This window comes from Anolis sagrei, chromosome Y, assembly GCF_037176765.1.
Source record: "Anolis sagrei isolate rAnoSag1 chromosome Y, rAnoSag1.mat, whole genome shotgun sequence".
NCBI classification, from domain to species: domain Eukaryota; kingdom Metazoa; phylum Chordata; class Lepidosauria; order Squamata; family Dactyloidae; genus Anolis; species Anolis sagrei.
The window spans coordinates 8,004,159-8,018,014 of NC_090035.1; the positions used below are offsets into that span (position 1 = coordinate 8,004,159).

General features: G+C 47.9%; 1 protein-coding gene across 1 annotated transcript in view; it reads right to left on the reverse strand.

The window, feature by feature from the left end:
- Positions 1–9,091, reverse strand: part of LOC132780748 (archaemetzincin-1) — a 37,494-nt gene extending 28,403 nt beyond the window's left edge. Inside the window, exon 1 of the mRNA XM_067461819.1 lies at positions 8,992–9,091. The gene's annotated coding sequence lies outside the window, so the exon portion shown is untranslated. The remainder of the gene's footprint in view (positions 1–8,991) is intronic.
- Between the last annotated feature and the right edge of the window lie 4,765 nt (positions 9,092–13,856).

A 13,856-nucleotide genomic window follows, 5' to 3' on the forward strand; every position in this document is an offset into this window, starting at 1 on the left:
TCCACCACACACCGTTCCACTGCTGAACGGCTCTCACAGTCAGGAAGTTCTTCCTCGTGTTCAGATGGAATCTCCTCTCTTATAGTTTGAAGCCATTGTTCCACGTCCTAGTCTCCAGGGAAGCAGAAAACAAGCTTGCTCCCTCCTCCCTGTGGCTTCCTCTCACATATTTATACACGGCTATCATATCCCCTCTCAGCCTTCTCTTCTTCAGGCTAAACATGCCAGTTCCTTAAGCCGCTCCTCATAGGGCTTGTTTTCCAGACCTTTTATCATTTTAGTCGCTCTCCTCTGGACACATTCCAGCTTGTCAATATCTCTCTTGAATTGTGGTGCCCAGAATTGGACACAATATTCCAGGTGTGGTCTAACCAAGGCGGAATAGAGCATGGGGAGCATTACTTCCCTAGATCTAGACACTAGGCTCCTATTAATGCAGGCCAAAATCCCATTGGATTTTTTTGGTGCCACATCACATTGTTGGCTCATGTTTAACTTGTTGTCCACGAGGACTCCAATATCTTTTTCACACGTACTGCTCTCGAGCCAGGCATTGTCCCCCTTTCACTATCTTTCCAAAGGAGGACCTTGAATTGTTCCTTTTGAGCACTGACCGAGACCAATCCCAGGATTGGACCACCTTTCCTATAGACCAGGCATGGGCCAACATGTCCCCCATGTTATTGAACATCTACATGAGATCATCCTGAGCTTTGAAGTTCGATGCCATCTGTTCGCAGATGATGTCCAACTCTACTATTCCTTTCCACCAGATGCTAAGGAGGAGGTCCACATCGTGAACCGGTGCCTGGTCACTGTGATGGTCTGGATGAGGGTGAACAAATTGAAGTTGAATCCAGACAAGACAGAGGTCCTTCTGGTCAGTCACACAATATAGAGTTACAGCCTGTGTTGGATGAGGTTACGCTTCCCTTGAAGGCTCAGGTTCACAGCTTGGGAGTTCTGGATTCATTGCTGAGCCTGGAACCTTAGATTGGAGCGGTGGCTTTCAAACAATTAATAATAATAATAATAATAATAATAATAAAACTTTATTTATACCCCGCCACCATCTCCCCAAGGGGACTCGGGGCAGCTTACATGAGGCCACGCCCATCAATACAATACACACAATATAACACAAAAACGCATCAGAAAATCAGAAAATAAAATAATCTAAAATACAAAACCAATGTATATGAGCAACACAACAATATAAAATCAAAACATTACGACGTTAAAAATTATCACCATGGACAGGGCCAAATTCAAGGATTAAAATTTCAAAACACTGGGAGATAGGGCAATGTAAAATATCAGGGAGGGGCTCCGGGGGATGAGATAGGATTTGATTGCACGACAGGAAAATAAAGTGCTTCTGAGGGCATTTTATGCAGAGTTTGGTCAGAGATGATAATGTAATCCAGTGTTTCTCAACCTGGGGGTCGGGACCCCTGAGGGGGTCGCGAAGGGGTGTCAGAGGGGTCGCCAAAGACCATCAGAAAACACAGTATTTTCTGATGGTTATGGGGATTCCATGTGGAAAGTTTGAGCCAATTCTATCGGTGGAGTTCAGAATGTTCTTTAATTGTAATGAACTATAAATCCCAGCAACTACAACTCCTAAATGTCAAGATCTATTTTCCCCAGACTCCACCAGTGTTCACATTTGGGCATATTGAGTATTCGTGCCAAGTTTGGTCCAGATCCACCATTGCATGAGTCCACAGTGCTCTCTGGATATAGGTGAACTACAACTCCCAAACTCAAGGTCAATGCCCATCAAACCCTTCCAGTGTTTTCCATTGGTCATGGGAGCCAAGTTTGGTTCAAATCCATCGCTGGTGGAGTTCAGAATGCTCTTTGATTATAAGTGAACTATAAATCCCAGCAACTACAACTCCCAAATTACAAAATCAATTCTCCCCCAACCCCACGAGCATTCACATTTGGGTGTATTGGGTATTTGTGCCCAGTTTGGTCCAGTGAATGAAAATGCATCCTGCATATCAGATATTTACATTATGATTTATAACAGTAGTAAAATGACTGTTATGAAGTAGCAACAAAAGCAATATTATGGTTGGGGGTCACCACCACATGAGGGACTGTATTAAGGGGTCACAGCATTAGGAAGGTTGAGAACCACTGATGTAATCAATCATTGAAGGCACATTGGAACAGCCAAGTTTTCAGGCTCCTCCTGAAGACTACCAGAGTGGGGGCTTGCCTAATATCTCTGGGGAGCAAATTCCAGAGCTGAGGGGCCACCACAGAGAAGGCCCTCTCCCTCGTCCCCACCAGTTGCGTTTGTGATGGAGGTGGGAGCGAGAGGAGGGCCTCTCCGGAAGAACGAAGAGATTGTGTGGGTTCGTACACAGCGATGCGGTCGCGCAGGTAGGCGGGTCCCAAACCATTCAGGGCTTTGTAGGTAAGAACCTACACCTTGAATTGGGACCAGAAAATAAATGGCAGCCAATGGAGCTCCTTAAACAGGAGGGTTGAGCGCTCTCTGCAATTCACACCAGTTAGTAATCTGACTACCGATGGTTGGACCAGTTGGAATTTCTGGGCAGCACCACATAGAGCGCATTGCAATAGTCCAATCTAGAGGTAACTAAGGCCAAATCCGACTTCATGAGGTACGGTCGCAGCTGGCGCATGAGTTTCAATTGTGCAAAGGCCCTCCCAGCCACTGTTGACGCCTGAGCTTCAAGCGTTAGCGCTGAATCTAGGAGGACACCCAATTAAAATTTGTGCACCAGCTGCACCTGTACCTTGGAAAGTCAGACGAGCCAACAATGTGATGTGGCGGCAAAAAAAGCCAATGGGATTTTGGCCTGCATCAATAGGAGCATAGTGTCTAGATCTAAGGAAGTAATGCTACCCCTCTATTCTGCTTTGGTTAGACCACACCTGGAATATTGTGTCCAATTCTGGGCACCACAGTTCAAGAGAGATATTGACAAGCTGGAATGTGTCCAGAGGAGGGCGACTAAAATGATCAAGGGCCTGGAGAACAAGTCCTATGAGGAGCGGCTTAGGGAACTGGGCATGTTTAGCCTGAGGAAGAGAAGGCTGAGAGGAGATATGATAGCCATGTATAAATATGTGAGAAGAAGCCACAGGGAGGAGGGAGCAAGCTTGTTTTCTGCTTCCTTGGAGACTAGGACGCAAGGGAACAATGGCTTCAAACTACAAGAGAGGAGATTCCATCTGAACATTAGGAAGAACTTCCTGACTGTGAGAGCCGTTCAGCAGTGGAACTCTCTGCCCCGGAGTGTGGTGGAGGCTCCTTCTTTGGAAGCTTTTAAGCAGAGGCTGGATGGCCATCTGTCAGGGGTGATTTGAATGCAATATTCCTGCTTCTTGGCAGGGGGTTGGACTGGATGGCCCATGAGGTCTCTTCCAACTCTTTGATTCTATGATTCTATGATTCTATGATTCTACAGTGGTCCACGCTCTCATTACATCCAGGATAGACTACTGCACTACACTCTACATGAGGTTGCCTTTGAAGACTGTTTGGAAGCTTCAAATAGTCCAATGAGAGGCAGCCAGGTTAATAACTGGAGTGATCTACAGGGAGCACACAACTCCCATGTTGTGCCAGCTCCACTGACTGCCTGTTTGCTACCAAGCCACAGGGAGGAGGGAGCAAGCTTGTTTTCTGCTTCCTTGGAGACTAGGACGCAGAAAAATGGCTTCAAACTACAAGAGAGGAGATTCCATCTGAACATGAGGAAGAACTTCCTGACTGTGAGAGCCGTTCAGCAGTGGAACTCTCTGCCCCGGAGTGTGGTGGAGGCTCCTTCTTTGGAGGCTTTTAAATAGAGGCTGGATGGCCATCTGTCAGGGGTGATTTGAATGCAATATTCCTGCTTCTTGGCAGGGGGTTGGACTGGATGGCCCAGGAGGTCTCTTCCAACTCTATGATTCTATGATTCTAAGCACAATTCAAAGTGCTGGCTTTGGCCTATAAAGCTTTAAATGATCCCAACCCAGTTTACCTGTCCAAATACATCTACCTTCTACAAACTACCACGGAAACTAAGATCCTTGGTGGGGACAAGAGAAAGGGCTTTCTCGGTAATTGCCCCTCGGCTCTGGAACTTCCTCCAAAGTGAGATTAGATAAGCCCACTCCCTCCTGTGCTTCAGAAAGATGGTAAAAATTTGGCTGTGGGATCAAATCTTTGGGACGGTGGAACAAGGTCCTTTCACTATTGGCTGCTACTTCCCGGCGGATGTCAGGTGGTGCAATACCGGCTAAGCAGTGTAATTTCTCCAGTGGTGTAGGGTGCAGACACCCCGTGATAATGCGGCATGTCTCATTAAGAGCCACATCCCCTGTTTTAGCGTGGTGAGATGTGTTCCACACTGGGCATGCATACCCAGCAGCAGAGTAGCATAGCGCAAGGGCAGATGTCTTCACTGTGTCTGGTTGTGATCCCCAGGTTGTGCCAGTCAGCTTTCGTATGATGTTGTTTCTAGCACCCACCTTTTGCTTGATATTCAGGCAGTGCTTCTTGTAGGTCAGAGCATGGTCCAGAGTGACTCCCAGGTATTTGGGTGCGTTGCAATGCTCCCGTGGGATTCCTTCCCAGGTAATCCTCAGAGCTCGGGGTGCTTGTCTGTTCTTAAGGTGAAAAGCACATGTCTGTGTTTTAGATGGGTTGGGGATCAGCTGGTTTTCCCTGTAATAGGCAGTAAGAGCACCTAGAGCTTCGGAGAGCTTCTGTTCAACCATCTCAAAGCTCCCTGCTTGAGTGGTGATGGCACGATCATCAGCATAGATAAAACTGTCTGTCCCTTCTGGCAGTGGCTGGTCATTTGTGTAAATGTTGAACATTGGTGGAGTGAGAAGAGCAGAACATAAATGCTTGAAATAAATAAACTTCAGCCCTCCAGGTGTTTTAGACTTCAACTCCCACAATTTCTAACAGCCTGGATGTTAGGAATTGTGGGAGTTGAAGTCCAAAACACCTGGAGGGCCAAAGTTGGACCATGCCTGCTATAAACTGTTTCCAAAGTTCAACATGAGGGTTAATATGGAACCATAAACGTCAATAGCAGTGCTTCTCAAAGGAGCAGTCGGTGGACTAGCAGTGCTTCTGGATTCAACTGTTGCTGTCCAAGTTTCCAGGAAAGCAACACTTGCATCCAATGGACACAAATGCAAGTTTCCAGGAAATGCAACACTTGCATCCAATGGGTTCCAAACCCTGCAAGATTGAAGGTGAATGTTCCCTACATCCAACACCTGAGATGTTCTGCTGGGTATGACTTGGTTGGGAACAGACTAATTGAAAGGGTGCGTTCCCCTTGCGGCATCTTTGCAGAGTGCCTGACTAGGATTTAGGGGAATCACGACTGGGATCCCTGTTATCCTCTTCACAGTCTGGCTCCAGACAAGTCACACTCTCTCATCCTCAGAGGAAAGCAGCCTCAAACCCTGTTAGAATAAGCCTTGTTGAGAAACCTCACGATCCGAGTCGACATGATTTGGAAACAACCAGCAAGCACATAACAATTCCCTTGACAAGTCTGCAAAACATTATTATTATGAGGTTTATTTATACCAGAATTTGTCAGCATTCCTAATGCCATGACCCCTTAATACAGTTCCTCATGTTGTGGTGACCCCCAACCATAATATTATTTTCGTTGCTACTTCTTAACTGTAATTTTGCTACTGTTTTGAATCATAATGTAAATATCTGATATGCAGGATGTATTTTCATTCACTGGATCAAATTTGGCATAAATTAGACTACTATTAGGGATGAGGGGGATTGATTTTGTCATTTGGGAAATGTAGTTGCTGGGATTTATAGTTCACCTACAATCAAGAAGCATTCTGAACTACACCAATGATGGAATTGACCCAAACTTGGCACACAGAACTCCCATGAGCAACAGAAAAGACTGGGAGGCTTTGGTGGGCATTGACTTTGAGTTTAGGAGTTGTAGTTCACCTACATCCAGGCAGCAGTGTGGACTCAAACAATGATGGATCTGGACCAAACTTGGCACGAATACATAATATGCCCAAATGTGAACACTTGTGGAGTTGGGGGAAAACATACCTTGACATTTGGGAGTTGTAGTTGCTGGGATTTATAGTTCACCTATAATCAAAGATCATTCTGAACTCCTCCAATGATGGAATTGAACCAAACTTGGCACACAGAACTCCCGTGACCAACAGAAAATACTTGAAGGGTTTGGAGGGCATTGACCTTGATTTTGGGAGTTGTAGTTCACCTACATTCAGAGAACACTGTGGACTCAAACAATGATGGATCTGGACCAAACTTGGAATGAATACTGAATACGCTGAAATGTGAACACTGCTGGAGTTTGGAGAAAATAGACCTTGACATTTGGGAGTTGTAGTTGCTGGGATTTATAGTTCAATTACAATCAAAGAGCATTCTGAACCCCACCATGGATAGAATTGGGCCAAGCTTCTCACACAGAACCCCCAAGACCAACAGAAAATACTGTGTTTTCTGATAGTCCTTGGCGACCCCTCTGATACCACCTCACAACCCCCCCCCCCCAGGGGTTCTGACCCCCAAGTTGAGAAACGTTGACCTAGGACTTCACATTGACTTGTTTGGCTGTTTGCCCTTTCCAACACTGCTGTGTTTTCATTCTGCCTCATTGCATTTGCCTTGTTTTCATGGGATGACGAGTATTTTGGGTGGAGAATCAGGATGTCAGAAGGAGGCTCTTCGGAAGGTGATGCCTCCCCATCTTAAAAACATTCCCTCAAAATATAGGAGGTAGAAACAAGCATAGCAGACCATATCTGAATGATACTAATCCATATGTTGGAAAGCTAGAACCTGAGCAACCCAAGAGGTGGTTTTCATGCTGCTCTGTAAACAGAAGGTGAGCTTTGTAAGCTTAGGTTTCTGCAATGCCAGTAGGTTGGATGGATGGCCTTTAGGGGACCCTTCTAGCTCTGTTTTGGAATGGGAAAGTATCTTTGGAGACTTCCCAAACCGCTTCCTCGAGCCAGATGTGAATGATTGTCACCTTGGGACCTAGGTGCTGCTTTGGTTTTTGCAATACCAGTGGGTTCGATGGATGACCCTTTAGGGGACCCTTCTAGATCTATTTTGGAAAGGGAAGGCATCGTTTGAGACATCCCAAATCTCTTCCTCAAGCCAGATGTGAAGGATTGCCACCCTGGATCCCAGGTGATGTTTAGGTTTCTACAATGCCCGTGGGTTGGATGGATGACCTTTAGGGGACCCTTCTAGCTCTGTTTTGGAAAGGGAAGGCATCTTTGGAGACTTCCCAAATTGATTCTGAGCCAGACATGAATGATTACCACCTCAGATCCTAGGTACCACTTAGGTTCATGCAATGCCTGTGGGTGAGATGGATGACCCTTTGGGGACCCTTCTACCTCTGTTTTGGAAAGGGAAGGTATCTTTGGACACTTCCCAAATTGCTTCCTTAAGCCAGACATGAATGATTGCCACTTTGGATCACAGGTGCTGCTTAGGTTTCTACAATGCCAGTGGGTTGGATGGATGATCCTTAGTGGACCCTTGTAACTCCGTTTTGGAAAGGGAAGGTATCTTTGGAGACTTCCCAAATCTCTTCCTCAAGACAGATGTAAATAATTGTCACCTTGGATCCCAGGTGCTGCTTACATTCCTGCAATGCCAGTGGGTGGGATGAATGATCCTTTAGCGGACCCTTCCAGCTTTGTTTTGGAATGGGAAGGCATCTTTGGAGACTTCCCAAATCTCTTCCTCAAGACAGATGTGAATGATTAGCACCTCAGATCCCAGGTGCTGCTTCAGTTCCTGCAATGCCAGTGGATTGGTTGGATGATCCTTAGTGGACCCTTGTAGCTCTGTTTTCGAAAGGAAGGCATCTTTGGAGACTTCCCAAACCACTTTCTCAAACCAGATGTGAATGATTTTCACCTTGGAACCTAGGTGCTGCTTCAGTTTTTGCAATGCCAGTGGGTTGGGTGGATGATCCTTTAGGGGAACCTTCTAGCTCTGTTTTGGAATGGGAAGGCATCTTTGGAGACTTCCCAAACCACTTCCTCAAGCCAGATATCAATGATTGCTACCGTGGCACCTAGGTGCTGCTTTGGTTTCTGCAATGCCAGTGGGTAGGATGGATGACCCTTTGGGGGCCCTTCTAGCTCTGTTTTGGAATGGGAAGGCATCTTTGGAGACTTCCCAAATCTCTTCCTCAAGCCAGACATGAATCATTGCCACCTCGGATCCCAGGTACCACTTAGGTTCCTGCAATGCCAGTGGGTGGGATGGATGACCCTTAAGGGACCCTTCTAGCTCTGTTTTTTAAAGGGAAGGCATCTTTGGAGACTTCCCAAACCACTTTCTCAAGCCAGATATGGATGATTTTCACCTTAGAACCTAGGTGCTGCTTCAGTTTTTGCAATGCCAGTGGGTTGGATGGATGATCCTTTAGGGGAACCTTCTAGCTCTGTTTTGGAATGGGAAGGCATCTTTGGAGACTTCCCAAATTGCTTCCTCAAGCCAGACATGAATAATTGCCACCTTGGATCCCAGGTACCACTTAGGTTTCTGCAACGTCAGTGGGTGGGATGGATGACCTTTAGGGACCCCTTCTAACTCTCTTTTGGAAAGGAAAAGCATCTTTGGAGACTTCCCAAATTGCTTCCTCAAGACAGACATGAATGATTGCCACCTCAGATCCTAGGTACCGCTTATGTTCCTGCAATGCCAGTGGGTTGGATGGATGACCATTAGGGGCCCCTTCTAGCTCTGTTTTGGAAAGGGAAGGCATCTTTGGAGACTTCCCAAACCTCTCCTTGAATCCAGACGTGAATGATTTCCACCTTGGATCCCTCTGACTAACGCCTAAGACTGCAAGAGGGGGCAGGATGCTTTCCTCCCCTCGAGACCCCCTCTCCCCCCAAATGCCCCCCTCCTTCCCTTGTCTTTTGCAGTCTGTTGGGGATTTTCCCTACCTTTCCAAGGCAATCCCGGCTCTCCAAGGCGTCCGTCTCCCTCTCAGCCTCTCTCTCTCTCTCTCTCTGCGGCGGGGAAAGCTGGCCCTGGGAAGAGGAGGAGGAGGAGGCTTCCCGAGGCGTGACGTGGGCGAGAGAGAGAGAGAGATATTAGACGGGAAAGCAGGCAAAGAAGGGGAGGGGGGCTGTCTGTGGGGGCGGATCAGGAGGGAAAGCCTTTGAGGAAGTTCCCACTAAAGGAGACGAGTGGGAACTCTCTTCCACTGCAGCCCTGATCCATGTTTTGGGGAGCCAAGGATCCCCCAATTCAGCCCCTTTCCCCTGTTTTGCTCTCCAGCTGCCAGAAAGTGGTCCAGGCTGCTGGAAACTGAGCTCCCACTCACCTGGAGGACCAGAGTTTGGCCATCACTGATGGGCAGAAGAACCTCAAGAGAGACCTGGATCCAGAAAGTGGTCCAGGCTGCTGGAAACTGAGCTCCCACTCACCTGGAGGACCAGAGTTTGGCCATCACTGATGGGCAGAAGAACCTCAAGAGAGACCTGGATCCAGAAAGTGGTCCAGGCTGCTGGAAACTGAGCTCCCACTCACCTGGAGGAACAGAGTTTGGCCATCACTGATGGGCAGAAGAACCTCAAGAGAGACCTGGATCCAGAAAGTGGTGCAGGCTGCTGGAAACTGAGCTCCCACTCACCTGGAGGACCAGAGTTTGGCCATCACTGATGGGCAGAAGAACCTCAAGAGAGACCTGGATCCAGAAAGTGGTCCAGGCTGCTGGGAACTGAGCTCCCACTCACCTGGAGGACCAGAGTTTGGCCATCACTGATGGGCAGAAGAACCTCAAGAGAGACCTGGATCCAGAAAGTGGTCTAGGTTGCTGGAAACCGAGCTGCCACTCACCTGGAAAGCCAGAGTTTGGCCATCACTGATGGGCAGAAGAACCTCAAGAGAGACCGGGATCCAGAAAGTGGTCCATGCTGCTGGAAACTGAGCTCCCACTCACCTGGAGGACCAGAGTTTGGCCATCACTGATGGGCAGAAGAACCTCAAGAGAGACCTGGATCCAGAAAGTGGTCCAGGTTGTTGGAAACTGAGCTCCCACTCACCTAGAGGACCAGAGTTTGGCCATCACTGATGGGCAGAAGAACTTCAAGAGAGACCTGGATCCAGAAAGTGGTCCAGGCTGCTGGGAACTGAGCTCCCACTCACCTGGAGGACCAGAGTTTGGCCATCACTGATGGGCAGAAGAACCTCAAGAGAGACCTGGATCCAGAAAGTGGTCCAGGTTGTTGGAAACTGAGCTCCCACTCACCTGGAGGACCAGAGCTTGGCCATCACTGATGGGCAGAAGAACCTCAAGAGAGACCTGGATCCAGAAAGTGGTCCAGGTTGTTGGAAACTGAGCTCCCACTCACCTGGAGGACCAGAGTTTGGCCATCACTGATGGGCAGAAGAACCTCAAGAGAGACCTGGATCCAGAAAGTGGTCCAGGCTGCTGGAAACCGAGCTGCCACTCTCCTGGAGGACCAGGGTTTGACCATCACTAATGAGCAGAAGAACCTCAAGAGAGGCTTGGATCCTAGCAATTAGGGGATCGAATTAGGGGGATTTTTTCTATAGATTTCTTGTTATTTTCCACCAAGATTGTGGCTACCCAGCTCTTCCCAATCCTTGCCATTCCTCTCTGATGCATTGGATGGGATCTCAATGCTGCCTTTCTCCTCATTTGGCACCCAAAGTGCTCAGGAAGGTCCACTAGAGGACTCCTTAAATAGGCCCACCCAGGCTACCACTCCCCAAGGAATTCAATTACCCATTCTAGTTGGAAAGGAACCCCAGAGGTCATCTAGTCCAACCCTATGCCAATGCAGGAACACTCAGAGAAAGCACTCCTTAAAGAGGTCCATCCAACCTCTGCTTAAGATGGACAGTCTATCATTCTCTAAGGAAGTTCATTACCAATTGGAGGTAGATGGGAGCCCCAAAGGTCATCTAGTCCAACCCTATGCCAGTGCAGGAACGCTCAACGAAAGCACTCCTTAAAGAGATCCATCCAACCTCTGCTTAAGATGGACAGGCTACCGCTCTTTAAGGAAGTCCATTACCCATTCAAGTTGGAAAGGAGCCCCAAAGGTCATCTAGTCCACCATATGCCAGTCTATCACTCTCCAAGGCAGCTCACCCCATTGGAGGTAGAAGGGAACCCCAAAGGTCAGCTAGTCCAACCTTATACCAGTGCAGGAGCACTCAATGAAAGCACTCCTTAAAGAAGGCCATCCAACTTCTGCTTAAGATAGACAGTCTACACAGGGGTCCATAAACCTTTTAAACAGAGGGCCAGGTCATAGTCCCTCAAACTGTTGGAGGGCCGGATTATAAAGAGGCCCATCCAATCTCTGCTTAAGATGGACAGCCTACCACTTTCCAAGGAAGTCTATTGCCCATTGGAGGTCGAAGGGAGCCCCGAAGGTCATCTAGTCCAACCCTATGCCAGTGCAGGAACGCTCAACGAAAGCACTCCTTAAAGAGGTCCATCCAACCTCTGCTTAAGATGGACAGTCTACCACTCTCTAAGGAAGTCCATTACCTATTCAAGTTGGAAAGGAGCCCCAGAGGCTATCTAGTCCACCATATGCTAGTCTATCACTCTCCAAGGCAGCTCACCCCATTGGAGATAGAAGGGTCATCCAGTCCGACCCTATGCCAGTGCAGGAATGCACAATGAAAGCACTCCTTAAAGACGCCCATCCAACCTCTGCTTAAGACGGACAGTTTACCACTCTCCAAGGAAGTGCATTACCCATTCAAGTTGGAAAGGAGCCCCAAAGGCCATCTAGTCCACCATATATCAGTGTAGGAACAGTCAACAAAAGCACTCCTTAAAGAGGCCCATCCAACTTCTGCTTAAGATGGACAGGCTACCACTTGGCAGTATTACTCATTGGCAGTAGAAGGGAACCCCAAAGGTCATCTACACCAGTGCAGGAATGCACAACAAAAGCACTCCTTAAAGAGGTCCATCCAACCTCTGCTTAAGATGGACAATCTACCACTCTCCAAGGAAGTCCATTACCCATTCGAGTTGGAATATATATATATATATATATATATATATATATATACACACACACACACACACACATACATACATATCTTAGTTAAAAGCAATTAAATTACATCATAAATACATATAAAAACCAAAGAAGCAATAAAAACTATATAAATCTATAAAACCAATGTCTTCGGTTCAGTTCCTCATCCGTTTACATCGTCTTAGCCGTTCCGTGTTCATATACCTATTTGAGTTTATCTGGTCCCACTGAAGTTCCAAACGCTTGCTCAAAAAGCCAGGTCTTCAATCTTTTCTGAAAGGTCAGGAGGGGCCAATCTAATATCCTTAAGCAGGGAGTGCCACAGCCAATGGGCCACCACTGAGAAGGCCCTGTCTCTCGTCCCCACCAAACGCGCCTGTGAGGCAGGTGAGATCGAGAGCAGGACATCCCCAGACGATCTTAAGTTCCTAGAAGGTTCATAGGATGATTGAATATCCCTGGGAAGGGAGTTCCACAGCCGAGGGGGCCACCATTGAGAAGGCCCTGTCTCTCATCCCCGCCAAACGCGCCTGTGAGGCAGGTGAGATCGAGAGCAGGACCTCCCCAGACGATCTTAAGTTCCTAGAAGGTTCATAGGATGATTGAATATCCCTGGGAAGGGAGTTCCACAGCCGAGGGGGCCACCATTGAGAAGGCCCTGTCTCTCATCCCCGCCAAACGTGCCTGTGAGGCAGGCGAGATCGAGAGCAGGATCTCCCCAGATGATCAAGTTCCTAGAAGGTTCATAGGATGATCTAACATCCCTGGGCAGGGAGTACCACAGCCGAGGGGGCCACCACTGAGAAGGCCTTGTCTCTCGTCCCCGCCACGTGTGCCTGTGAGCAGGGCCTCCCCAGACGATCTTAACTTCCTAGAAGGTTCATAGGGAGAGATGTGTTCGGAGAGATTAGCTGGACCGGAATTGTTTAGGGCTTTATAGGCTAAAGCAAGCACTTCGAATTGTGCCCGGTAGCAAACTGGCAGCCAGTGGAGCTGACGCAACAGTGGAGTTGTATGCTCCCTGAGCGCGGCTCTCATTAGTAACCTGGCTGCCACACGCTGCACCATTTAAAGCTCCCGAACAGTCTTCAAAGGCAACCCCACGTAGAGCGCTTTGCAGTAGTCTATACGGGGATGTAACCAGAGCATGGACTACCATGGCCAAGTCAGACTTCCCAAGGTACGGGCGCAGCTGGCGCACAAGCTTTAGCTGTGCAAATGCTCCCCTGGTCACCTCCGAAACCTGGTGTGTGAAATTTATTTATTTTTTATGTATCGTGTCATCAGCAACCAGACATTTGTATTACATTTTTAACAAAAACAAACAAACAGACAAAACACAGAATTTGGTCGTTGCTTAAATGTCCTTTGACCAATATCTGGCCACTTGGAGTGCCTCTGGTGTCACCGCAAGAAGGTCCTCCATGGTACATGTGGCAGGGCTCAGGTTGCATTGCAGCAGGTGGTCAGTGGTTTGCTCTTCTCCATACTCGCATGTCATGGATTCCACTTTGTGGCCCCATTTCTTAAGATTGGCTCTGCATCTGTTCAGTGTCTGTTCAGTGTCTTCCAATTCGCCCAGTCTTCTGTGTGCCCAGGGGGAAGTCTCTTATTTGGTATCAGCCATTGGTTGAGGTTCTGGGTTTGAGCCTGCCACTTTTGGACTCTCACTTGCTGAGGTGTTCCAGCGAGTGTCTCTGTAGATCTTAGAAAACTATTGATTAAAGTTGTTAATGTGCTGGTTGATACCCAAACAGGGGATGAGCTGGATATGT